This window comes from Leucoraja erinacea, chromosome 23, assembly GCF_028641065.1.
Source record: "Leucoraja erinacea ecotype New England chromosome 23, Leri_hhj_1, whole genome shotgun sequence".
Lineage (NCBI taxonomy): Eukaryota > Metazoa > Chordata > Chondrichthyes > Rajiformes > Rajidae > Leucoraja > Leucoraja erinaceus.
In genome coordinates this window covers 13,858,128-13,883,780 of record NC_073399.1, presented here as the reverse complement: position 1 = coordinate 13,883,780, position 25,653 = coordinate 13,858,128, and the positions used below count along the sequence as shown (strand labels likewise).

Below are 25,653 nucleotides of genomic sequence, written 5' to 3'. Positions count from 1 at the left end.
TACAACTGTTAGACGACTGAGCAAGAATTTGAGTTATTCCAGCTTGCAGTGTAACTAACATAACATAATCAGAGATGATGTTCTGAAGTGCGGGAAACTGGGTTTTGTTTTTCCGCGTGCCGTATGTTAATTTTATTGGGTTATTTCTTGTATGAATCCTAAATAACACGGATAAAAGATCACAAGGATGCTTATCTAAAATTAAATTGATCACAAACCCCTGATTCGGCGAATAATATTTTCGTTATTCCTATTAGAACACTCTCTTTCACTCTCCATTTAGAGTTTTGTCTGGAATTCCCCCGAGACGGATATTACAGTGTTTTTATTTTAAAGAAGAAATTATTTACAGACATGTTAACGTCGACTTTGCAATAAATCTCGGCGCAGTTTTAGTTTTGCGATCGGTGTACAACACATGTCTTCAGAGCGAAGATCAAAAGGGTGACACGAGTTTCAAATCGGTGGTACCATTTTCTTCGAACTGATGCTGCCAGTTTTGCAACAGAAACCCCCCCACAATCAATCAGTGCGTTTATTGAATGGGTGGATGGGAGCGGTAATTATATCATTCCAGAAACAAGAACAATATATCTCGTCTTTTATACTTTTGTGTAAAATGTACTGAATCTTGGCTTGATGATGCATCCACCCATCACCTTAACGCTGTGACCCTGATAGCACAATGGTGAGTAATGGACTAATAAGAGTTAGAAAGATAGCCGATGTTTTATCGTGCTGTGGTTCATGACATGCCAGCAGGTAAATAGCTATTCCGTTATCTTTCTTTATAATAGGGCATAAACGAAATAAATGCATCCAGTGCCAAATCGCCACCCCACTAAAGCGCTTCCATCACTAAAACTCAGACTTGATGCAACGAATCGGTGGATTTAATTCGCTACAATTCACTGTTGCCTGAACGATCATCGCAGCCTTCCACAGTGACTGTTTGCTTGAGACCCACTGTCAGGTTAAATCTATCTAGGTAAACGCCACCCATCCCTGTTTCTCCAGAGATGCTGCCTGACGCGCTGAGTTACTCCTAGTATGGTGTGTCCATCTTCGGTATAAACCAGCATCTGCAGTTCCTTCCCACAGGTCAAGTTTCACCGTGTGTGGTTTAATCTAAAACGCTGCGACGTGCCAACGATGAAGTTTTGCAATAACGGGTGATATTTCGTGGCAGAGGGTGCAAATGGGTCGCGAGGCGCAGAATGAAGAATTTCGCAATACAAGAGCGTTGAAATGTTGCGCATTGCCAATGCAATTGACGGATAACGTTGTTATTTCATTACCACAAGGCCAAAATCAACAACTTGTAAGGGTCATGTCAAGGAAGACGAATTCGGCATGTGGTCAAAGAAGTTACATTAAACGCACATGGGCAGGGGCGTGTGTTTAAAAAAAAAAAAACTGATTGTCAACATTTAAACATTGATTGGTGCCGTCAGCGAGAGGAAGCCTGGTTGTTGCATTGGTAATACCGACCGCCAGCGGTGTCGGGTTCTGTCCGAGACCAAAAGCTGGAGTACCTCAGCGCACAGGCAGCATCTCTAGAAAGAAGGAAATTGTGACGTTTCGGGTCGAGACTGAACCCCTTCTTCTGACTGAAAGTCACGGGAAAGGGAAACGAGAGATATAGTCGATGATATAGACAGATAAAAAAAAAAACAATGAATGAAAGATATGCAAGAAAGTAACGATGATAAAGGAAAGGATGAGTGAAGACAGATGTAGGTCCCTTACAATCAGAGACAGGTGAATTGATAATGGAAACAAGGAAATGGCAGAACAGTTAAACGAGTACTCTGGTTCATTCTTCACTAAGGAAGACACAAACAATCTCCCAGAAATACTAGGGGACCGAGGATTTAGTGGGAGGGAGGAACTGAAGGGAACCCACTTTAGTCAGGAAATGGTGTTAGGTAAACTGTTGGGACTGAAGGCAGATAAATCCCCTGGGCCTGATGGTCTGCATCCCGGAGCAATCGAGGAGGTGGCCCTAGAAATCGTGGGCGAAATGGTGATCATTTTCCAGTGTTCTCTTGACCCTGGATCAGTCTTGTGGACTAGAGGGTAGCCAATGTAACCCCACTTTTTAAGAAAGGAGGGAGAGAATAAACAAGGAATTATAGACCAGTTAGCCTTACATCGGTAGTGGGGAAGATGCTTGAGTCGTTTGTTAAAGATGTTATAGCAGCACATTTGGAAAGCAGTGATAGGATCGGTCAAAGTCAACATGGATGTAGGAATGGGAAATCATGCTTGACTAATCTTCTGGAATCTTTTGAGGATGTAACAAGTAGAATGGATAAGGGAGAGCCAGTGGATGTGGTGTATCTGGACTTTCAAAAAACCTTTGACAAGAGCACATGGTATGGGGGTACGGTATTGACATGGATAGAGAACTGGTTGGCAGACAGGGAGCAAAGAGTAGGAATTAACAGGTCCTTTTCAGAATGGCAAGCAGTGACTAGTGGGGTGCCGCAAGGCTCGGTGCTGGGACCCCAGTCATTTACAATATATATTAACTATTTAGATGAGGGACCTAAATGTGACAACTCCATGTTTGTGGATGACACAAAGCTGAGTGGCAGTGTGAGCTGCGAAGAGGATGCTATGAGGTTGCAGGGTGACTTTTATAGGTTGGGTGAGTGGGCAGATGCATGGCAGATGCAATATAATGTGGATAAACGTGAGGCTGTCTACTTTGGTGGCAAGAACGGGAAGGCAGATTATTATCTGACTGATAATCAGCCTGAAGAAGGGTCTCGGACCGAAATGTCACCCATTCCTTCTCTCTGGAGATGCTGCCTGTCCCACTGAGTTACTCCAGCATTTTGTGTCTACCTTCTTTTATCTGAATTATGTCAGATTAGGAAAAGGGGAGGTGCAACAAGACGTGGGTGTGCTTGTACATCAGACACTGAAAGTAAGCATGCAGGACAACAGACAGTGAAGAAAGCTAATGGCATGTTGGCCTTCATTGCAAGAGGATTGGAGTTTAGGAGCAAGGAAGTCCTACTGCAGTTGTACAGGGCCCTGGTGAGATCGTACCTGGAGTATTGTGTGCAATTTTGGTCTCCTAATTTGAGGAAGGACATTCTTACTATTGAGGGCGTGCAGCATAGGTTCACCAGGTTAATTCCCGGGATGATGTGACTGTCATATGATGAATGATTGGGTCAACCGGGCTTGTATTCACTGGAATTTAAAATGATGCGAGGGGATCTTATAGAAACCTATAAAATACTTAAAGGATTGGACAGGCTAGATGCAGGAAAAATGTTCTTGATGTTGGGGGAGTCCAGTATCAGGGGGTCACAGTTTAAGAATAAGGAGTAGGCCATTTAGGACGGAGATGAGGAAACACTTCTTCACCCAGAGAGTTGTGAATCTGTGGAATTCTCTGCCACAGAAGGCAGTGGAGGCCAATTCACGGGATGTTTTTCAAGAGATAATTAGATTTAGCTCTTAAGGCTAAAGGAATCAAGAGATATGGGGAAAAAGCAGGAACAGGTACTGAATTTAGATGATCGGCCATGATCATATTGAATGGCGGTGCTTGCTCGAAAGGCCGAATGGCTTACTCCTGCACCTATTTTTCTATGTTTCTATGAAGCAGACTATTGTTAGCTGTTAAACTCAGCGGGACAGGCAGCATGTCTGGGGAAAGGGAATTGGGTATCCTTCTCTCCAGAGATACTGCCTGTCCCACTGAGTTACTCCAGTTTTTTGTGTCTATCTTCGGTTTAAACCAGCATCTGCAGTTCATTCGTACATTGGTAGCTGTTTGGTGGGTGGAGCGTCTATATCTCTCGTTTTGCTTTCCCCTTTACACTCTCACCCAACAAACAGCTAACAATGGCCTCTTTCCTTTATCATCGCTATTTTTTTTTGCAGATTATCTTTCATTCATTGTTCTATATCTCTACATCATCGTCTATATCTCTCGTTTCCCTTCCCCGCGACTTTCAGTCTGAATAAGGGTCTGGACCTGAAATGTCACCTGATTCATCCTCTCCAGACGATGCTGCCTGTCCCGCTGAGTTACTCCAGCTTTTTGTGTCTATCTTCGGTTTAAACCAGCATCTGTAGTTCCTTCCTAACATTTCGCCTAGTTTTATTGAGTTCAACATGGGCGGGGGCACTTCAACTGGTGACATTTGATGGCAAACTACTGGGAGATTTGATGATAAACACTGGGAGATTTTGAAGAGATTGTGTGTGTGTTTTATGGACTACATGACAGGCATGTGGCATGTGCTTTGGTGCAGTATATATTGTCCCATAATCTCTATCTCAAAGTAAAACCCTCCCCATTTAAATTTGATTTACTCTGACAGCATCTCGATGGCATTTTTAATCTCCTAAAAATTATTTTAAATATTATGCATCCATCTTTCTGAAATGCCAAATCTTTAACTCACAGAAAAAAATATTATCCCCTATGCCTGATATCACAAACCAAATCTATATTAATTTTATCTTATCACACCGTCATTACTCTCAGTGTAAGTTCTCATATATAGTCAGAGAGTATTGGTCAACATGGGCCAGATTTATTTAACTGTTCGGTAGTTAAGTCATCTCGGCTTTGATAATATCCAATATAACTATAACAAATTATATACAGTAATTAATAACTGGACAAGGTTACATGCTGGCGTTTGTTTGATTTGGCTGCACTTTGAATTCCTAACAAGATAGAACTTAGTCCAAGCATATCAACAACATAGTTGTATTTAAGTTAATAATTCTATTCAATACACTACATTGCAATAAGTTTTTGTTCTTCAAATACCATCTTTGAAATGTTATCAGAGAAGTATTTGATTCACTTGTTGGGCTGCAGACTTCTTTTTTAAAACAGTGTGCAGAGCTACCTGGAACGTCTTGGTAGAATCACCTTGTGCGTTTTGAAAACTGTCCAGTCACTGTTAACGCTCTCACAAAGGGATCATTGTTATGTGGTAGGTTTCAATCAATGATATGGTATTAAACGGAGGGAGAACCAAACAGAATCGTGGTTTGAGTTTAGAATGCAGTCCAAAGGTCACAGAGAGAGAGAGAGAAGAGAGAGAGAGAGAGAGAGAGAGAGGGGGGGGGGGGGGGGGGGGGGGGGGGGGGGGGGGGGGGGGGGGGGGGGGGGGGGGGGGGGGGGAGGGAGTGTGTGCGTGAGATAGATAGATAGATAGATAGTAGATAGATAGATAGATAGATAGATAGATAGATAGATAGATAGATAGAGATAATAGATAGATAGATAGATAGATAGATAGATACAGATAGATAGATAGATAGATAGATAGATAGATAGATAGATAGATAGATAGATAGATAGATAGATAGATAGAGAGAAGGATAGATAGATAGATAGATAGATAGATAATAGGGGTTGGGGAGGGAGAAGGTGTGAGAGATAGATAAATAAGGAGAGGTAGATGGATAGAGAGAGAGAGAGAGAGAGAGAGAGAGAGAGAGAGAGAGAGAGAGAAAATCTCTGTTGATGAAAGAAAAAAACTCGTCGCTTAAAATTTAATCAATTTCTGAAGAAAATCTAACACACATGAAAGACCAAATAACAAGCTTCGTGGTGAAATAAAAGTTATTTATTGAAGTGGGGGAAACCAAAGTATTTTGTTGTTTAGTCTGCAACTAGGTTTTGAGCAAAGATACTCTGGTTTTGAGCCTACTGTGCTGTACATTCCTGTACATTCGCGTTTTCGCTGCTTCGCGCTGAGTTCGAAGATGCAGCGTGAGGCGAAGTCTAAAACCAACAGAAGTTTACGTTTGACATCAGAATTACTTCACCCGATGGCGTAATAATTGAGACACAAGGAGCAAATGTACAGAGCAATCAAAACTGCGAACTTTTGTTTGCAGGTTGTTTTAAATGTCACGTTTATCAGTTGTGTATAATTGTATCAAGATGTTTTCCAAACTATACAGGGCGGGATAAGAGTTCCTGGTATATATACCCTGCTGAGATAATATTTTCCCCAAATCAAGAGTTGGCGATAATCCATCGAATGGTAAATGTAATTTTGCCCTCAGCATTTATATTTTGTGAACTGACTTAAATATGATCACAAACCGCGGCGGCAAGTTTGGGGCCAGTTATAAGCTGCCTGTAATTTGTACCGGGATATAAGAAGTATCTCGGCCCCCATTCCTTCTATCCAGAGATGTTGCCTGACCCGCTGAGTTACTCCAGCATTTCGTGTCTATCTTCGGTGAAAACCAGCGCATGCAGCTCCTTCCTAAGTACCCCCAAGTCCCGATATCACGTCGTGTAAACCAATGACATTTCAAAGTAGTCAACGTTCCCCAGCTACAAATGACAGGAACGGCCATCCACAGAACTTGCCTCTAAAATCCACTTTAAAAAAAAAATGCCTTCTGCTTTTGTAAAAGCACGCACTCGCCATTTGCACCAAGTTACCGCAAAACTGTTATGCAATCGGGAATATTTATTTTGTTTTCCAAAGTTGTGGAAATATAATTCCTGGGTGTAATATGGGCAGCGCGTGTGGTTTCAAGTACCTGGAGTAATTGAAGGCTTCTAAATTGTAATCGCTTGCAGATGCTGCTGGGCAGATTCATTTCAAAGCACGCGTCCTGTGTTTTGCAGGGGAAATCTTGTCTTCTGTTGCTTGTAACCATGTTTATTTACGTTATGTCAGCACTCCCGCTGAAATGGACCTGGAATTCTATATTGCAACACCCGTTTAAATCAAGATACATACAGACCCATTTTGCTCCTTCGTCCCCCCCCCCCCCCCCCCCCCCCCCCCTCCTTCCCCCACCGAGTCGCAAGTTTATTTTGTATGGAAGATAGACACAAAAACGCTAGAGCAACTCAGCGGGTCAGGCAGTATCTCTGGAGCAAAAGGAATGGCCTGAAGAAGGGTCTCGACCCGAAACCCTTTTCTCCAGAGATGCTTGCTGCCTGTCCCGCTGAGTTACTCCAGCTTTTTGTGTCTCTCTTTTCAGTTTATTCCGTTTGTTCGTTTCCTATTCATCGGCTCAATTTTTTTGTTCCATTAATGAAATTAATTAACGTACAATTTGTATTTCTTCTCCCAAGTTCCCTTGTGCGTCCTCAGTCAATATTACGGTTCAAAAGTCTCATACATTTAATATAATATAGAAATATTATATATAAAAATTATGAGAATTATATTTGAATATATATCAATCTGAAGAAGGGTCTCGACCCGAAACGTCACCCATTCCTTCTCTCCAGAGATGCTGCCTGTCCCGCTGAGCTACTCCAGCATTTAGTGTATATCTTCGATTTAAACCAGCATCTGCAGTTCTTTCCTACGCACATATATTATATATATAAACTACCAATGAAGTATAGGAGGCTTATTTTGCAGCTTAATCTCTTTCGTGTCCAATTTATTTGCGATGAAGGATTCGACGCTTTGAATTCAACAGACAACAGATATCGTTACATTTGTTTAGCTCGTTTTGGTGGTGAAATAGACATTTGAAGACCCGGGTTCAATGTCTTAGGGAGTGACGAGAATTTCGAAGTCGTTTTCCAACAGCGTAAAAAAAGGGGGGAATACTGGGCAGCCGGACTCTCTGACGGTTATAAAGGGTCTTTTTACTCTGCTGGTTATTGCTGGATTTTATTTCCCCTGAACTCACGCCGGGACATCCCGAAAACAACCAGTAGCGGAGATTCAAAAACTTGCGAGCGAGAAGATCTGAACTATTTGAGGACAAATGATCCCCAGGGCGGCTTGGCAGTGAAACCACGCACAACGCAAGGTTAACACTCAAGGAGTGGTGCTATATAAGGGACTTCAATGCAATGTAAGCGACGTCAATGCAAGCAGTGGATTGTTTTGCTGTATAGCATTGCACAGAGTAAAACAGGGGGGGGGGGGGGGAGCAGAGTCTATTCGCTGCAACATATCACCCTCACCTCTGCCTCCCTCCCCTCTCTCTCTCTTTCTGTAGTTTAAACCAAAGATCTTATAGCGGAGCTCCACTATAAGATCTTTGGTTTAAACCGTGTTAATTGGTGTTCCGAGGGAAGCCGTCAATGTCAAACAATTCGATTCGTTGCAGACTCTCAGACTTCGTTGACTTTCGGGCTGCATTTGAAATAATAAAAAATAATAACTCTAACCCCCCGTAAACCTGTGGAATATATTCTGGTCTGAACAAGGGTCTCGACACGAAACGTCACCCGTCCCTTCTCTCCAGAGATGCCGCCCGTCCCGCTGAGTTACTCTATCATTTTGCGTCCATCTTCGGTGTAAACCAGCAACTGCAGTTCGTCCCCACACATATATTCTGCACTCTGCCCTATTGTACTTGAGTCCGGCTAGGTTTGACTTTGTCGATGCCCTTATACGCGGTGAGGTGACTCTTTGCATACCTTGTGTGTGGTTTGCAAAACAAAGAATTTCACGGTGACATGTCACATGGAATAATAATGTACCATAGAAATATTGAAACATAGAAAATAGGTGCAGGAGTAGGCCATTCGGCCCTTCGAGCCTGCACCGCCATTCAATATGATCATGGCTGATCATCCAACTCAGTATCCTGTACCTGCCTTCTCTCCATACCCCCTGATCCCTTTAGCCACAAGGACCACATCTAACTCCCTCTTAAATACAGTCAATGAACTGGCCTCAACTACCTTCTGCGGGAGAGAATTCCAGAGATTCACCATTCTCTGTGTGAAATATGTTTTCCTCATCTCGGTCCTAAAAGATTTCCCCCTTATCCTTAAACTGTGACCCCCTTGTTCTGGACTTCCCCAACATCAGGAACAATCTTCCTGCATCTAGCCTGTCCAACCCCTTAATAATTTTGTAAGTTTCTATAAGATCTCCCCTCAATCTTCTAAATTCTAGCGAGTACAAACCGAGTCTATCCAGTCTTTCTTCATATGAAAGTCCTGACATCCCAGGAATTAGTCTGGTGAACCTTCTCTGTACTCCCTCTATGGTAAGAATGTCTTTCCTCAGATTAGGAGACCAAAACTGTACGCAATACTCCATGTGTGGTCTCACCAAGACCCTGTACAACTGCAGTAGAACCTCCCTGCTCCTATACTCAAATCCTTTTGCTATGAATGTTAACATACCATTCACCTTCTTCACTGCCTGCTGCACCTGCATGCCTACTTTTAATGACTGGTGTACCATGACACCCAGGTCTCGTTGCATCTCCCCCTTTCCTAATCGGCCACCATTCAGGTAATAATCTACTTTCCTGTTTTTGCCACCAAAATGGATAACCTCACATTTATCCACATTATACTGCCTCTGCCATGCATTTGCCCACTCACCCAGCCTATCCAAGTCACCTTGCAGCCTCCTAGGAGGAAAGGTGGAGCCCACAATGGTCCATTGTTGGTTGTGGGGTAGGAGATAACGAGTTAGACGGTGAAAATTAGCAGGAAGACAGTGAAACTAGTACGATGACCATGGTGGGGGAAGGACGGAGGGGGTGGGGATGCAAGGGAGAGGGGACCAGTTTGTACACTGGTCTCGTGCCTTTATTGAATATTCAGGCTTTTAACGATTAATGGGATAACACAAATCCAGAGGATAAAAGTGTTCAGGCAACTGCCACACTTTAGGAATAACAGTTAACTTGTTAATAGAAACATAGAAAATAGGTGCAGGAGCAGGCCATTCGGCCCTTCGAACCAGCACCACCATTCAATATGATCATGGCTGATCATCCAAAATCAGTACCCCATTCTTGCTTTCTCCCCATACCCCTTCCATTAGCCTTAAGAGCTCTATCTAACTCTCTCTTGAATACATCCAGTGAATTGGCCTCCTCTGCCTTCTGTTGCAGAGAATTCCACTCTTCCACAGATCTTAAGATCTTCACAACTTGGACACAACTCCCATCTGATTGTACAAGGATTGTATTGGAATATAACTTTGGTTTTCACTGGCTCCTCAATATTGAGCTAAATATTAGCAATATTTCACTATTTTTGATGCTGGCAACTTTTGCAGTCCATTGTCATTTATCAGCCACACGCATGCTCCAAATCTTATGACAATTTTACTGTATCTATTATATTAATTACAGCACATATTACAGTCCCCCAAAGAGCACCAATGAAGCTGAGAAGAACTGATATTAATCTGTATTATTGGGGTGGAAAGTGGCAAGTGTGGACATTTGGAATATTGTACTGCAGCGTAGCTCAGAGATTTAACTCTGGACACTGCAGATTCCACATCACAATAGTCAAAGTGTGTGGGAAGGAACTGCAGCCTCTGCTTTACACCGAAGATAGACATAAAATGCTGGAGTAACTCAGCGGGACAGGCAGTATCTCTTCTACTTCTTCTTCTTGCTTATGGTGTGCACAGCCAAAAGTTGTGGGTCAACTTGTTCTATTTGATCTGTTTGTTTGTGCACGATGGGTTGATTGCATTAGTCGAAACAGGGTGGACCACGTGACGGTTGCAATCTCCCACCCCGCAGCATCTCTGGTAAGAAGGAATGGGTGACGTTTCGGGTCGAGACCCTTCTTCAGACTGAGAGTCAGGGGAGAGGGAGTCCAGCGATATGGAAGGGTAAGGTGTGAAAATGACGGATCAAAGCAGATGATGATAAGGAAATGTTAGAATGGTTAGGAAATGTCGTCAAAGTGTTGTTTTGAAACATTTGGGAGTGATTAATCCCTGGGTTGCAAATTTATTTCACTTAAGAATTGAGATCAACTATGCTCTTCCTCTATTGCTGACATTTGCATACAGAGGATCACCTACTTAATCGACAGACTACAAATAACGTAGGAATCATCCATGAAATTCATACTTGGTGAATATTGACCCCAAGGCTGTCGCTCCCATGCAGATTTACCAAATTATAATGTAGTTTAATTTAGTTCAGAGATACAGCTCGGATACAGGCCCTACAGCCCACTGAGTCCGTGCCGACCAGCGACCCCCGCACATTAACACTGTCCCACACACACTAGGGACAATTTACATTTATACCAAGCCAATTAACCTACAAACCTGTACACCTTTGGAGTGTGGGAGGAAACCGATGATCTCGGGGAAAACCCAATCAGGTCCCAGGGAGAATGTACAAATTCCGTACAGATAAGCACCCGTAGTCATCAGTCTGCAGAATGCTGCAAATAAAAATTTCTCCATTTCTCCGGAGATGTTGCCTTACCCATTGGGTTGCTATAGCACGTTGTGTCATTTAATGGAAACAAATACTCTGATACTGTGTATTTATGTGAAAATTAAGCTTTGAATAGTACCAAATACATTGATGAATGTGGAATGGGAGACGTGGTACCATTGAATTGGCTTCTTGGTTATGTACGAGTTCATAAAGATGCTCGTGTGATGAAAGAGGAAGAAGGTGTGGAGTATACAATTGCATGTGGAAATCCCAACAACATTAAGGAACTCCTCAGTTGTTCAATTGCTGGAAGTGGAGCGAGTTTTGTTTCATTTAGCATGCCAACCACACCAGGCAATGTCTTGTGCATTCCCGTGACATATTTGCACTTGACGTGTGTGTCTAGGCTTGAGATGTGTTTTGGCCCAGTTTTATTTGTAGTTTAGGACTGTGCGCTTGGACGATAAACACTGGGAGTCTGAAATAATTATGTAAAATTGTGAATCTCTAGAATACGAAAGCATAGCATTTTGCTGCATAGTTAAAATGATTAGCATTTCATAACATTTAAATGTGATATTGTGTCTTTAGTGTTGCAACCTTAAATGACAGAAAATATAAATGTTTCAAAGCACACCTGTACAAGGAGATTCGAGCACAACTTCCTCCTTTTTGTTATTAGAATACTGAATGGACCACTCATAATCTGTGTAGTCCCAATCTTCCAACCTACCTCGATGTGGCCCTTACACTTTTTCAGTTCCATGCTTTCTCTGTAGCTAACACTCGAATGCTGTGACACTATATTCTGCACTCTGGTTATTTTTCTCTTTGTACTACCTGTTACACTTGTGAATGGTATGGTTGCAATCAAATATAGCATGATTTGACTGGACAGCATGCAAACAACGCTTTTCATTGTATTTTAGTTTATTTCAGTTTAGAGATACAGCGTAGAAACAGGCCCTTCGGCCCACCGAGCGCTTCGACTAGCGTTCCCCGCACATTAACACTATCCTACACACACACCAAGCCAATTAACCTACATACATGTACGTCTTTGGAGTGTGAGAGGAAACCGAAGATCTCGGGGAAAACCCACGCGGTCACGGGGAGGACGTACAAACTCCATACAGACGGCACCCATAGTCGAGGTCAAACCCGGGTTTCCGGCACTGCAAGCGCTGTAAGGCAGCAACTCTTCCACTGCGCCACCGCAGGTACATGTACACTCGGTACATGTGACAAGAATAAATCAATGCCAATAACAATAACGGAGTTAGAGTAGGATTTGTTGACTTTTTTTCCCCTTCTCGATGGGTTATATCATTACAGTGACTGGAGTACTTCATTATCTAAACATGGGGTGCACAACCTGCTAGTCTTTCCCATCCAAACTTTTTCCATTGGAAATAGACACTAAATGGCGGAATACAGCAGCATAGGCAGCATGTCTGGAGAAAAGGAATAGGTGAAGTTTCGGGTCGAGACCCTTCTTCAGATTTACAGTCAAGGACTGGTGCAGATGGGCATCTTGAACAGCATGGGAGAGGTGGACAGAAAGGCCTGTTTGTGTTCTGTATGACTGAGTCTTTGGTTGCACGGTATAATTAGTTTTTATTTTTCACTGGTATTACAATTATTTATTTATATATTTTTTCTTGATTATTTTATTTGTGTGAGGCATGTGTTGCATTTTTGGGAAGGCTCTTCTGTACTTAAATAAGAATTTCATTATTCCACCGCGGGTGCAAACGACAATTAAATACTCTTGACCTGACGATAGACACAAGATGCTGGAGTCTCTTGGTGGGTCAGGCAGCACCTCTGGAGAAAAGAAGGGTTTGGACCCAAATTGCCACCTATTCATTTAATCCAGAGAGGCTGCCAGATCTGCTGAGTTAGTCCAACATTTGTCTATTTTCGGTGTGAACCAGCATTTCCCTCGTGTGTTTTTTTCCATTTGAATCATTGCACATGGAGATACTGTGGAATTTAATGATGCCCATTCATTGTGAAAGAATTTTAATAGTTACATTTTTATGCGCTTAGTACTTAGGGGATTAAACCACCACAGTAAAAATCAAGGTGGTCTAATGATACTAAGATCACTATCAATAGTTTTACTATTTTCAAATTCAAGCAATTAAATATTAGATGTTAGTTTCAAGAAAGGTTTTATGGAATAAGTTATTTTCAAAGAATCCTACCTTACAGCTGCAATATATCTTGGTTAAGGGACTCTATGATGAAGTGATGAAGAAATGTTCAGCTAAGTATGTTCAGTGTAGTCTCACTTAAAGACAATCTTCTCTCCAGCAGCACAAAAATTACTATTCACTGTCGGTCTATGTATTGGTCAAACAAAATGTATCTTAAAGAAAGTTGAAGGATGTATTGCATCTACATTGGATTATACAATGCTCCTAATACAATGTTTCATTGCTAACATCATAATATATACGATTTATTTTACCCATTCAAAATGTATTTTCATTATAAAGGCCAATAAATGTTTGGGGATGTCAGTTGGGAAAACGGTATTGATAAATCAGAGTGTTATATTGCACCAATATGTGAGAAATGTATGACTACAAAGGGCATTATGTTTAGTGTTGATCAATTGATGGAAAGATACAGCGTGGGAGCAGGCCCTTCAGCCCATCGAGTACACACTGGCCATCGATCACCCCCACACTCATACTATGTTATCCCGCTCCCTACACACTAAGGACAATTTACAGAGGCCAATTAACCTGCAAACCTACACGATCTTTGGGACGTGGGAGGAAACAGGAGCACCCGAAGTATATACACGTAGACATAAGGAGAACGTGCAAACGTCAGACAGACAGACCACTTGAGGTCAGGATTGAATCCGGGTCTCTGGCACAGTGGGGCAGAAGTTCCACCAACTGCGTCACTGTGCCACATTAGATTATTAATTGGAAATAGACATTGTGTGCTGGAGTAACTCAGCGGTTCAGACAGCATCTCAGGAGAAATGAAATAGGTGATGCTTTGGGTTGAAACCAAACATCACCTACTTCTTTTCCCCAGAGATGCTGCCTGACCCGCTGAGCTATTCCAGCAGGAGACAAGAGAAAGGTAAGTATTTGCAAGTTGAAACAACAGTCCAATGCAACCCGATTTGTCAAAAACAAATCACCTTGACTGAGTGACCACCTGTACATTTGTTTCATTTGTATTCAGAAACTGTAGCCGTACCTCTGAGGCACGAAGAGAGAAAAGTCAGTGTTTCATGTTTGTATACTGCTCCACCTGTGACTTGTGGAGCGGTCTCTGCTGCCCGAGTTTACAGGACAGAGGGAGTGTTGAGGCAAATATCGCGACAAGGCCAACAAAAACAAAACGCACCAAGCCCGTCTCCTTGCTGAATCCAGGGGAAAAAAAGCTTATTCCACACTGCTGCAAAGATAATTAATTTTGCAATCGGTGAAATAAAAAAGGCCTGTAAACTAGGCCTCAGGCAGTTCAGGAATGACTGAATCTTCATCTGTCGGAAGATAATAATTCTTGCCGATCCACATTTTCATTCCACCTGGATACAATCCACTATTTTTTGATTCTCAAACGCGAGTGCATTTGTATAACCTGAATACATGCCAGAAAAGTTGTAATTTTCACATGAGAATCAGCCCTGTATATAACCCTGTCAAAACATTATTGCCCCTGTTAATGAATTATGCCATTTTTACTTGTACAATAACAATAGAATCTGTTTTCAGCAAATGGCTTTCCTTTTGGTGATTTGGACAAGTTATGTAACTCCGGCTGAAAAGAAAGATGTCGGAATTTATTTCTCTGTGTTGGTTTTGTTGCATAAAATAAAATAAAATCTATTTAAACATTGCTAGTTTGGCAGATATTCTCCATGCTTCAGCTACTGTAGTACATAGAAACATGACAGCACATGAACCAAGCCTTCAACTCACTATGTCTACGTTGACCAAGGTGCTAAATGGATATATACGTCTGAAAATGTAATATTGAAAGCATATTGTGTTATGTTGACAAATGTATGTTCAGACAATTTGACACAATTTTTCACACTTCAATTCAAGGTCTCTTCCCCCCCCCCCCCCACCTACGATCAGTCTGAAGAAGGGTCTTGACCCGAAACGTCACTTTTCCACGCTCTCCAGAGATGCTGTCTTTAGACCATAAAGTAATGAGATACAGCATGGAAACAGGCCCTTCAGCTCCCCGGGTCCGCATCAACCAGGAATCACCCTGTACACTAGCAATACGCTACACACTGGGGACAATTTGCACTTTACGGAGCCAATTAACCTACAAGCCTGTACGGCTTTGGAGTGTGGGCGGAGACCAGAGCACCCAGATAAAACCCACACGATCACAGGGACACAAAAAGCTGGAGTAATGCCCCTGTCCCACTTAGGTGATTTTTTCGGGGACTGCATGCGACTAGGCCTATTTTCACATGGTCGCGGGGTGACGCCTGTATGGTCGTGCGTCGTCTCCTCAAGTCGCCTAAAGAGTCGTAACTTTTTTCTGGTCGCCGCTGGATTTTGAAATGCTCAAAACTTTTCGGCGACTGTGGGCTTGACGTAGCTTGTCTTCTCCTGTCGTAGGTTGTCGCCAGGACGACGCAGGTTGTCGCCAGGTGACGTTGGTTGTCGCCGGGTGCTGACTTCGGTGAATTCCATTGGCGACTACCTACGTCAACCTACGTCAAGCGGCAACAGGTACCGGCGACTGAATTGTCTTCAGTTGTCGCCGACACGGTCGTTGCTTGTCGTAGCTTGTCGCGGGTGGACAGAGGTTGACTTCGGTTGTCGTAGGTTGTCATAGGTGTGGTCGTAGGTGGCCGTCCTAAGTCGCGATGATTGGGTCGCCGGTTGTCAGTAGCTTGCCGTAGCTTGACGTCGACTAGGCGGTAGGTTGTCGTAGACATTGTCGTAAGGGGGAGTCCAGTCGCCGCTTTTTCAGCGACTTGCTACGACTGTGCCAGTTGTGGGGAGTCGCCGAAAAAAATCGCCCATAACACAACGGGTCAGGCAGCATCTCTGGAGAAAATGAATAGGTGACGTTTCGGGCTGACCCTTCTTCAGTCTCTGTATCAAATCAGTACTGAGACCTGCTGAGTTACTCAAGCACTTTGTGCCCTTTAGTGTGTTAACCAGCATCTGCAGTTCATTCTTTCTGCATTTATTTATCATCTTTTCACAGAAGCTTTTTTTCTAAATTGATGATAATATTGAAACCAGTTGAAGTTCCCTGATGCCAGCACAGTCTACACGGCTCTAATTTTGTACTTGTGTCCTCTGTGAAGTCATCTGCCAATTTATGGTTGACCGCCACATGTGAACAACTTCATGCCTTGCCCATTTCCATACTGTTTAATCAGTGGGTTGGCACCGAGACCTAGATGAGGCAAGTGTTCCTGCAGCTAATCACTGGGCAAGCCAACACATGCTCTCTGGCCGCTGTCAGCAATTACAGTCCAACAGTCTTGATTGAGTCCATTAACTTTTTCAGCTGCCGCTCAATAATCTGGAGGGATGGGGTTTTGGTGTGAGGTTTAACCCTAAATTGTAGTCCTTGCTGTCTCCTTTACTGTGTCTGCCTCCTTCCACCTCACTATTTGCCCTTTCCAACTATGCATCTCAACCTGTGTCACACCAACCTCAATTTATAAAGGTCCTGTCCCACATGGGTGTTATTTGACAATAGACAATAGGTGCAGGAGTAGGCCATTCGGCCCTTCAAGCCAGCACCGCCATTCAATGTGATCATGGCTGATCATCCCCAATCAGTACCCCATTCCTGCCTTCTCCCCATATCCCCTGACTCTGCTCTCTTGAAAGCATCCAGAGAACCAGCCTCCACCGCCCTCTGAGGCAGAGAATTCCACTCTCTGTGTGAAAAAGTGTTTCCTCGTCTCCATTCTAAATGGCTTACTCCTTATTCTTAAACTGTGGCCCCTGGTTCTGGACTCCCCCAACATCGGGAGCACATTTCCTGCCTCTAGCGTGTCCAAGCCCTTAACAATCTTCTATGTTTCAATGAGATCCCCTCTCATGCTTCTAAACTCCAGAGTATACAAGCCCAGCTGCTCCATTCTCTCAGCATATGACAGTCCCGCCATCCCGGGAATTAACCTTGTAAACCTACGCTGCACTCGCTCAATAGCAAGAATGTCCTTCCTCAAATTAGGGGACCAAAACTGCATACAATACTCCAGGTGTGGTCTCACTAGGGCTCTGTACAACTGCAGAAAGACCTCGTTGCACGTCATTTACGCAACATTATTTACGCGTCACGACGTACGACACTCATCCTTCGAAACACCAATGTGTAAAGGCCCAGAGGAAGTTCCTCTTCCACAACCTGCTTTTGGTTTGGTCACGTTGATTCCAATCTGTTTTGAATGGAATGTTGTGCCTGTTGTCTACATTTCGAGGAGAAAGTTTTGTTTTAGCTTCAGTTTAGGTTAGGAGGTGACAACGAGGGGATAGGAACAGTGGAACTAGCAGGACTAAGGTAGGGGCAGGACAGAGGGAGGAGGGAATGCAAGGGTTACCTGAAATTAGAGGAATCAAAATTCATACCTGAATACGAGAGATTTTTGTTTTGCAAAAAAGGAACATGTTGGGTGTTAGAAGAATGAACAGATGGAGAAATTCATTTGATGTGTTAAATATTTAATATTTATTTTCAATCAAAATATTTTTTTATTGTCAGAAGCAGCTTTCTGATCAGCTTGTGACCAGCTGCATAGTTCCCTGGATGTGCTGTTTCTGGCTGTGGGGGAAAAAAAACGCGTTTCTAACTTTTTAGAAGTTAATTTTATAAATTAATTGTATTTACAACAGCTCCGTACTTGGATCTACTACAATTGTTTGGGGTGGCACGGTGGCGCAGCGGTAGAGTTGCTGCCTTACAGCGCCAGAGTCCCTGGTTTGATCCTGGCTGCGGGTGCTGTCAGTCCACAGATTTGTACTTTCTCCCCGTGACCTGCGTGGGTTTTCTCCAGGGAGCTCAGGTTTCCTCCCACACTCCAAAAAAGTGCAGGTTTGTGCGCCAATTGGCAATACTCCCTAGTGTGTGTAGGATAGTGTTGGTGTGCGGGGATCGCTGGTCGGCGTAGACTCGGTGGGGCGGAGGGGCTGTTTCTGCCCTAAACTGAACTAAACTAAAAAGTAACAACATCTTGTCCATTCCCTCCACAGATGCTGCCTAACCCAAAGGGCCTGCTTCCATGCTATATCTCTACAAACCAAGCTAAAACCAAGCAATGGGGGAATGAAATGACACAAGCGTCATTCTGCTGCTTAGTAAATATATATGTTTCTGGATAATCAGCGTGTCACTGGGCTAACTCCAGTGATCACATCAGCAATGTGCAGTAACACTAGCTTCATCTTTTAATTAATTGAGTGCGGCATTAATGATTTTTGACCTCCCACCTAGTCTCTTGGAGAAATTGAGTGCTCAGTGTATCGAGCTTCCTCTCTGAGCTGCAGCTGCAATGCTCCATCTCCATAACTTTGTGTTTGCTTTAGCCAACAGCTCTACAATTGGGCTGTTTGTAGTTGGTGCACTGATTTGTTTGAGGGCTGGGAATTGCTGTTTGCTGAGTTGTTTTCCCCGAGCCTTCGGGAACTCAGGAATCCTCTGGGCTCGGGAAAGTAAGGTATTTCTCGCAAGGAAAGAACAAGAAGGATATCTTCTCCCTGGGAGATGGAGAAATTTAGCAAAACAATTAACATTCTAATAAGATTTTTGCTTTTCCTTGTGAAGTTTATAAAGCAGTCATTAAACAGGCAGCTTGAACTAAGTGTTAACTATTAGACAAAACTATCTGTGTATGTATGTATTTTAATTTCAACTTGCCAGCACTGAAATTATTTGAAATGTGTAATGGTTATCAGCTACAGTGGTTTATATACCAGTAGTTTAAAGATCAATTGTAGCTTTGGTTTATTTTAGTTTAGTTTAGTTTAGTAGTACAGCATGGAAACAGGCCCTTCGGCCCACCGAGTCTATGCTGACCAACAATCATCCCAAACACTAGTACTACTCTACACTTCAGGGACAATTTCCAGGAGCCAATTAACCTACAAACCTGTACATCTTGTGGAATGTGGGAGGAAACCAGTGCCCTCAGAGAAAACCCACACAGGACATGGGGAGAACGTACAAACTCCGTACAGTACAGCAGGGCTGCCAACATTGGGTGAGAGTTGGGAGTGAGAAATTGCGAGAGACCAAGCACAAGGTAGTATAGCGACCGGGGGGGAAGGATGTTCACCTCCCATTAGTATGGAACAGTTGCATTTTTCAGCTTGAAATTGTGCAATATGGTGTATACATTAGCGAGTCTTTTAACTTACACTTGAATGCAATATGTATGCTTTAAATTGGATTGGAGCATTTTTGAAAGGGGGGAGGCTGTGCAATCACTGATCACTGGCCTTGGGGGTACCTGGTGAGGGAGTGGAGCAACCGAGTGGGGAGAGGGTGTGGAAGAAGGGTGTCCCCCCTCCCAGGGTAGGAACCTTTTGAAATTTGATGTATTAAAATCATGTTTTAGTGCACTGTAGAAGTTTGATTTCAATGTTTTTTGTATGAAGTATTTTTAAGAGGTAAATTTTTAAGGGGTAACTTTATCCACACAAAGGGTCCACACGTGTCAATTGGCCTGCACTGCCTTCTGTGGCAGGGAATTCCACAGATTCACAACTCTCTGCGTGAAGAAAATTTGTTCTCATCTCAGTCCTAACTGGCCCCCCCATTATTCTTAAACTGTGACCCATGGTTCTGAACGCCCCCAACATCGGGAACATTTTTCCTGCAGTTACAGTAAGTGAAAATCTAGCAGGCAAGCAGGATGCTTTCACCAACCACCCCCATTTGAAGTCCACTATCTTCCACCGTATCTACCCAGTGCTTGGTACTTACTTCCAGCAGCCACTGGTTGTCCTCCAGGATGCACCGAGCCGCAGCCTGATCCATGCCGGTCACCTGGGTGAATTCGGCACTGAGACTCTCACGGCAGCGGCGCAACGCTTCGACGCCTCCGAAGGCCCGGGACTCTTGCACTGAGGCTGTTCCATGGCCGGAGCTGCAGTCAGCAAATCGCCAGCCCGGCAAACACTCTCCAGCTCCGCTCCCCGTCCGCATCTGTCCCCGCCGCTGCTTCTGCTTTCAACACTCACGGCCCATGCAGTTCCCACCACTGGTTCTGATCCCGCAGCCCCGGCTCTCCGACACCCGCGGACCATTTATGAAATTTTCGTTGATCACAAAAGTTCTCACCACAGAGCGTGAGAAATTTCTGATCAGCGTGAGGGTGTGAGAGTTTGCTTGAGGGCGTGAGTCTCACGCCTGGCAGCCTTGAGTACAGTCAGGATTGATCCAGATCTCTAGGCTCTGCCAGGCAGCAACTCTACCACTGCGCCATTGTGCCGCTCCTGATTTCTAAGCTGAGGTTTAGATATATCTGGAGCACTGTGTGAGCACATTAGGTGATGGATAAACAGAAATAATGTGGAATCTGCAGAAGCATACTCTCTGTTTCATAATTATGCAGTAGAATGATTGTTGGTTTCCCCATTACACTGTGGCACTCTGTTTCAAAGCCGTCTTCTCCCTTCTGCCGCTACAACATTCTGTTTAATTACACAAACGTAAATGTTTCAGGGTGATTGAGGAAGTGACTCCAATATCAATGATAACTCTACTCACTATGGAGAAAATCTTATAAAGAAGTTTTATACAGAGTTCTTGTAGAGGTGTATAAAACCGTGAGAGAAATAGATTGGGTTAACCAACAGAGTCTTTTACCCAGGGTAAGAGAATCAAGAATCAGAGACCGTATGTTGAAGTTGAGAGGGGGAACAATTAATAGGAGCCTGAGGGTCAACCATTAAACTCGGGGGTGGAGGGTAAATGGAACGAGCTACCAGGAAAGGAAGCCAAAGTAGATACAATTGTATAAAACATTGTATAAAAGACACATGGACAGATACACAGAAAAGGTTTAGAAGGATATGAGCCAAACACGATCAAATGGGACTAGCTTAGTTGGGGCATCTTGGGTTGGCATAGATTAGTTGGGCTGAAGGGCCTATTTCCAAGCTATATGACTAAGCCAGTTTCAGGGAAGGGGGAGTGGGGTGGGGGTGGGAAATGGCAACATAGTTATTTCTTCCCCTGTCTAAATTAAATGCTTTTGCATCCCTTTCGACTGCAAAGTTTGAAATAATATGTCTCGGAATATAAGTGGAAACCGGAGCACCTGGAGAAAGCCCACGCAGTCACGGGCAGAACGTACAAACTCCGTACAGACAGCACCCATGGTCAGGTTCGAACCCGGGTCTCCGGCGCTGTAAGGCAGCAACTCTACCGCTGTGCCACCCCATTGGTGTTGTTACTGCTGTTTACACGGTGGGAAAGCAGAGGGTGTAAAAAGGGGGATAACTACAGAATCATTTGATTCCTACTTGTTGCAGTGAATGGATATCAGTTGCAAAGTGTTTCAATGCCATTGAGTTAGAGTACCGGGTCATTACTGCTATTGTGGCCCAGAAAACTATTCCTGCAAAGGTAATGCAATAGGGCAGTGATAGCAACGTGGCTTTATGCTGTCAGAGCTAGAAAGAAGCTTCTTTTTATATCGGTCCCAGTCCGCTCTTCATTTAATACCCATGCTCTCTTTTTGGACGAGGGATTCAACCTTTAAAATTTCATCCTGCAAAAGCCAGTGTAGCTTTTCGTCTGTCCCTGAAGGACTCTTCCACTTTTTCAATTTGTGAACAGGTCATGGATAATAAGGTCATCCGCAAAGTCTGGAACCATGGCTTGGAATTTCAGTCTCTTTCTGCAAACTAGTTTCCCTTTTGAAACAGTATATCTATAACCAACTTCATGCCTTTCACTTTAATGCAAATATTGTAATGTTGCATTGACTTTGGCAGAGGGAACATGACTAAAATGACTGCCTTTGGTGCTTTGAAAATGCAGGGGAAAAGGCTGTGGATGTTACAGGATACTAGCTCTTATCATAGAATTAATGTCCTGGCTAAACAATGGGTATAGATGTCATGGGAAGTAATTGAACGTGTCATTATTTTTATTCAGGGACTTTTGCTCTTGAGTAAATACCAAGGGGAAAGTTGGCAGAGGAAAGGGAAATGGATATATTCTGATTGCAGAAATAGTGATAAATCTTGCAACTTTGCAGTACAGGCCCATCACCAACTTTCCAGCACCTTTGGTTCCAGAGCCTTTCTGGATTATCCGTTTTTCCGAGAGGAGTCCAGTGGTACTAGACGAGGTACCTGTCCGCAAAGTCGGGGTCAGAAGTCGTCTATGAGAACGGATCTGCTGGCTCCGGCCGGGCTGGATTTTATAGGGGGTGGGGGAAGGAGGCTTCTCCAGCTCTTCACCTCCCTCCCACACCCCGTAATTTCAGTCTGAAGAAGGGTCCTGACCTGAAACATCACCCATCCTTTTTCTCCAGAGCATGGTGGCGCAGTGGTAGAGCTACTGCCTTACAGCACCAGAGACCCAGGTTCAATCCTGACTACAGGTGCGTATCTGTACGAAGTTTGGACGTTTTCCCCATGACCTGCGTGGGTTTTCTCTGAGATAGAGCATAGAGTCATACAGTGAGGAAATAGGCCCTCCGGCCCAACTTGCCCACACACGCCAACATGTCCCAGCTACACAACTCCCATCTGCCTGCACTTGGTCCATATCCCTCCAAACATGTCCTATCTGTGAGATGTTCGGTTTGTAGGTTAATCGGCTTGGTATAAATATAAAAGTGTCTCTATTTTGTGCAGGGCAGAGTTAATGTGGGGGGATCGCTGGTTGGTGCGGACTCAGTGGGCCGGTCTCCGCGCTGTATCCCTAAACTAATCTAAATTAAACTAAACTAAACTTGACTTGAGTCAACCCATCTTGTTTCCTATGTTTCTCGGCCAAATGAAGGATTGCTTCCAGGTGAAGACTGAGGATGTTATCTTAACCCTATGGCTTTTAGCAGCAGGCAGCACACAGCTTCACTTTGGCATACTCCTCACCTATGCTGCCGACAGCAAAACCAAACATCCATGATCATTAGACTACGTGTGTTTTCAAAACACTCTCCTGTATTTTTGGTGGAAGCGGGTATTTTTTAAATATTCCTTTGTTATGATTGCAAACAGTTTCTGACAATTTTTTTATGAGACCCAATAAATGTCCCGTTGCTTAGAAAATTCCTTTCACAAGAAAATCTCGTTTGGGTTTCCTGTAAGTGTGACTTACTTGTAACGCTGGTTGAGTAGACTATTTGCCGAGCGGTCCAAGCCAACTCGCCGCCAACTTCCCATTTGTTATGGCAGCAAAGTGGCAAAAATATAAGAGAATCGTCCATTCACAACGACATTCATTTTACATAGAAACATAGAAACATAGAAATTAGGTGCAGGAGTAGGCCATTCGGCCCTTCGAGCCTGCACCGTCATTCAATATGATCATGGCTGATCATCCAACTCAGTATCCCGTACCTGCCTTCTCTCCATACCCCCTGATCCCCTTAGCCACAAGGGCCACATCTAACTCCCTCTTAAATATAGCCAATGAACTGGCCTCAACTACCCTCTGTGGCAGAGCGTTCCAGAGATTCACCACTTTCTGTGTGAAAAATGTTCTTCTCATCTCGGTTTTAAAGGATTTCCCCCTTATCCTTAAGATGTGACCCCTTGTCCTGGACTTCCCCAACATCGGGAACAATCATTCTGCATCTAGCCTGTCCAACCCCTTAAGAATTTTGTAAGTTTCTATAAGACAGACTAGAATTTTGCTTTCTAGTCTATCCCGATCACTTTCCTCTGTGTGTCCCACCTCTCCGTAATGTAAGGAACAAATGTATAGGTTGAGATAGTTCAGTTTAGTTTGTTGTCTTGCGTACCGAGGTACAGTGAGAAGCTTTTGTTGTGTGCCATCCAGTCAGCGGAATGCCAATACATGATTACAATCGAGCCAGTTACAGTGTGTAGATACATGATAAGGGAATAACGTTTAGTACAAGCTAAAGCCAGCAAAGTTCGAACAAGGATAGTCCAAGGGTCACCAATGAAGTAGATAGTAGCTCAGGACTGCTCTTATGCTTTTGTGTGGTAGACTGTGTGTCGTCTGCTTTTTGCTGTGTGTGATTGTGTGAGGCTGGAGTAACTCAGCGGGTCAGGCAGCAACTCTGGAGAAAATAATTAGGTGTTGTTTCTGGTCGAGACCCTTCTTCAGAAGTGTATAACTTGATGTCCAAGAGCAGAACTATGCACTTCTTTGCTTTGGCCGTATTTCTACCTTTTGCCCTGTTATTGTATCATAATAGGTATCTTTTGTATATAAACATTGTATCTTTATGTTTTCCTGAAATATACTTTATATATATTATGCAGAAATACAGAAAGTGCATCCTTTCATTATGAGGCTCTGATGTCCGGTCCTAGGCGTTTCTACTAGTGGAAACATTCTCTCCACATCCACTCTATCCATGTTATTTCACTATTTGGTAAGTTTCAATGAGGTGTCCTCTCTTCCTTCTGAACTCCAGCGAGTCCAGGCCCAGTACACTCCATGTGGCGGCTTTCCATTTCACACCCTTCTGTGCAGGGCAGTTGAACCATTAAGTCAGATTCCTCCCTGTCATCGCAATTCCTGGCAAGTTCATATTCTCCATGGGTCACAAGGCTTTGGTTTCCTTTCTTGCTAGCCAACAGTCCCGTTGACTGCAGACATTTAGTTTAGTTTAGTTTAGTTTAAAGATACAGTGTGAAAACGGGCCCTTCGGCCCACCAAGTCCGTGCCGACCAGTGATCCCCGAGCACTAACGCTATCCTGCACGCGAGCGACAAATTACAATTTTACCGAAGCCAATTGGTGCCATTTATGTTATGTTGTGTCGTGGACTTTCTGTGTTTGTGCTTTTTTTAAATTCAATTTCAATTTTATTTTTAATATGTTTTATTATTTATTTATTATTTATTTATTTTTTTGGTGATTTTTTTATGATACTGCCTGTAAGGGAAATTCATTTTGTTGTCTCAAATTTGAATACAATACAATACGAATACAATACAATCTTATAAACCTGTTTAAGAAAGAACTGCAGATTCTGGAAAAATCTAAGGTAGACAAAAATGCTGGAGAAACTCTTCGGGTGAGGCAGCATCTATGTAGCGAAGGTATAGGTGACGTTTCGGGTCGTCTTAGATAGATGCTGCCTCACCCACTGAGTTTCTCCAGCATTTTTGTCTAACTTATAAACCTGTATGTCTTTGGAACATAGGAGGAAACTGGAGCACCCGGAGAAATCCTATGCAGGTCATGGGGAGAACGTACAAACGCTGTACAGTCAGCACCCGTAGTTAGTATCAAGGACGCACAGGTTAATTGGTTTGGTAAAATCGTAACTTGTCCACAGTGTGTGTAGGGTGGTGTTAATATGCGTAGATCGCTGGTTGGCAC

The 25,653-nt window shown here is 43.5% G+C and overlaps 1 long non-coding RNA gene across 1 annotated transcript in view; it reads left to right on the top strand.

Annotated features, from left to right (window-relative positions):
- LOC129708257 (uncharacterized) overlaps positions 1-25,653 on the top strand; it is a 49,226-nt gene that overhangs the window by 1,922 nt on the left and 21,651 nt on the right. The window lies entirely within an intron of this gene.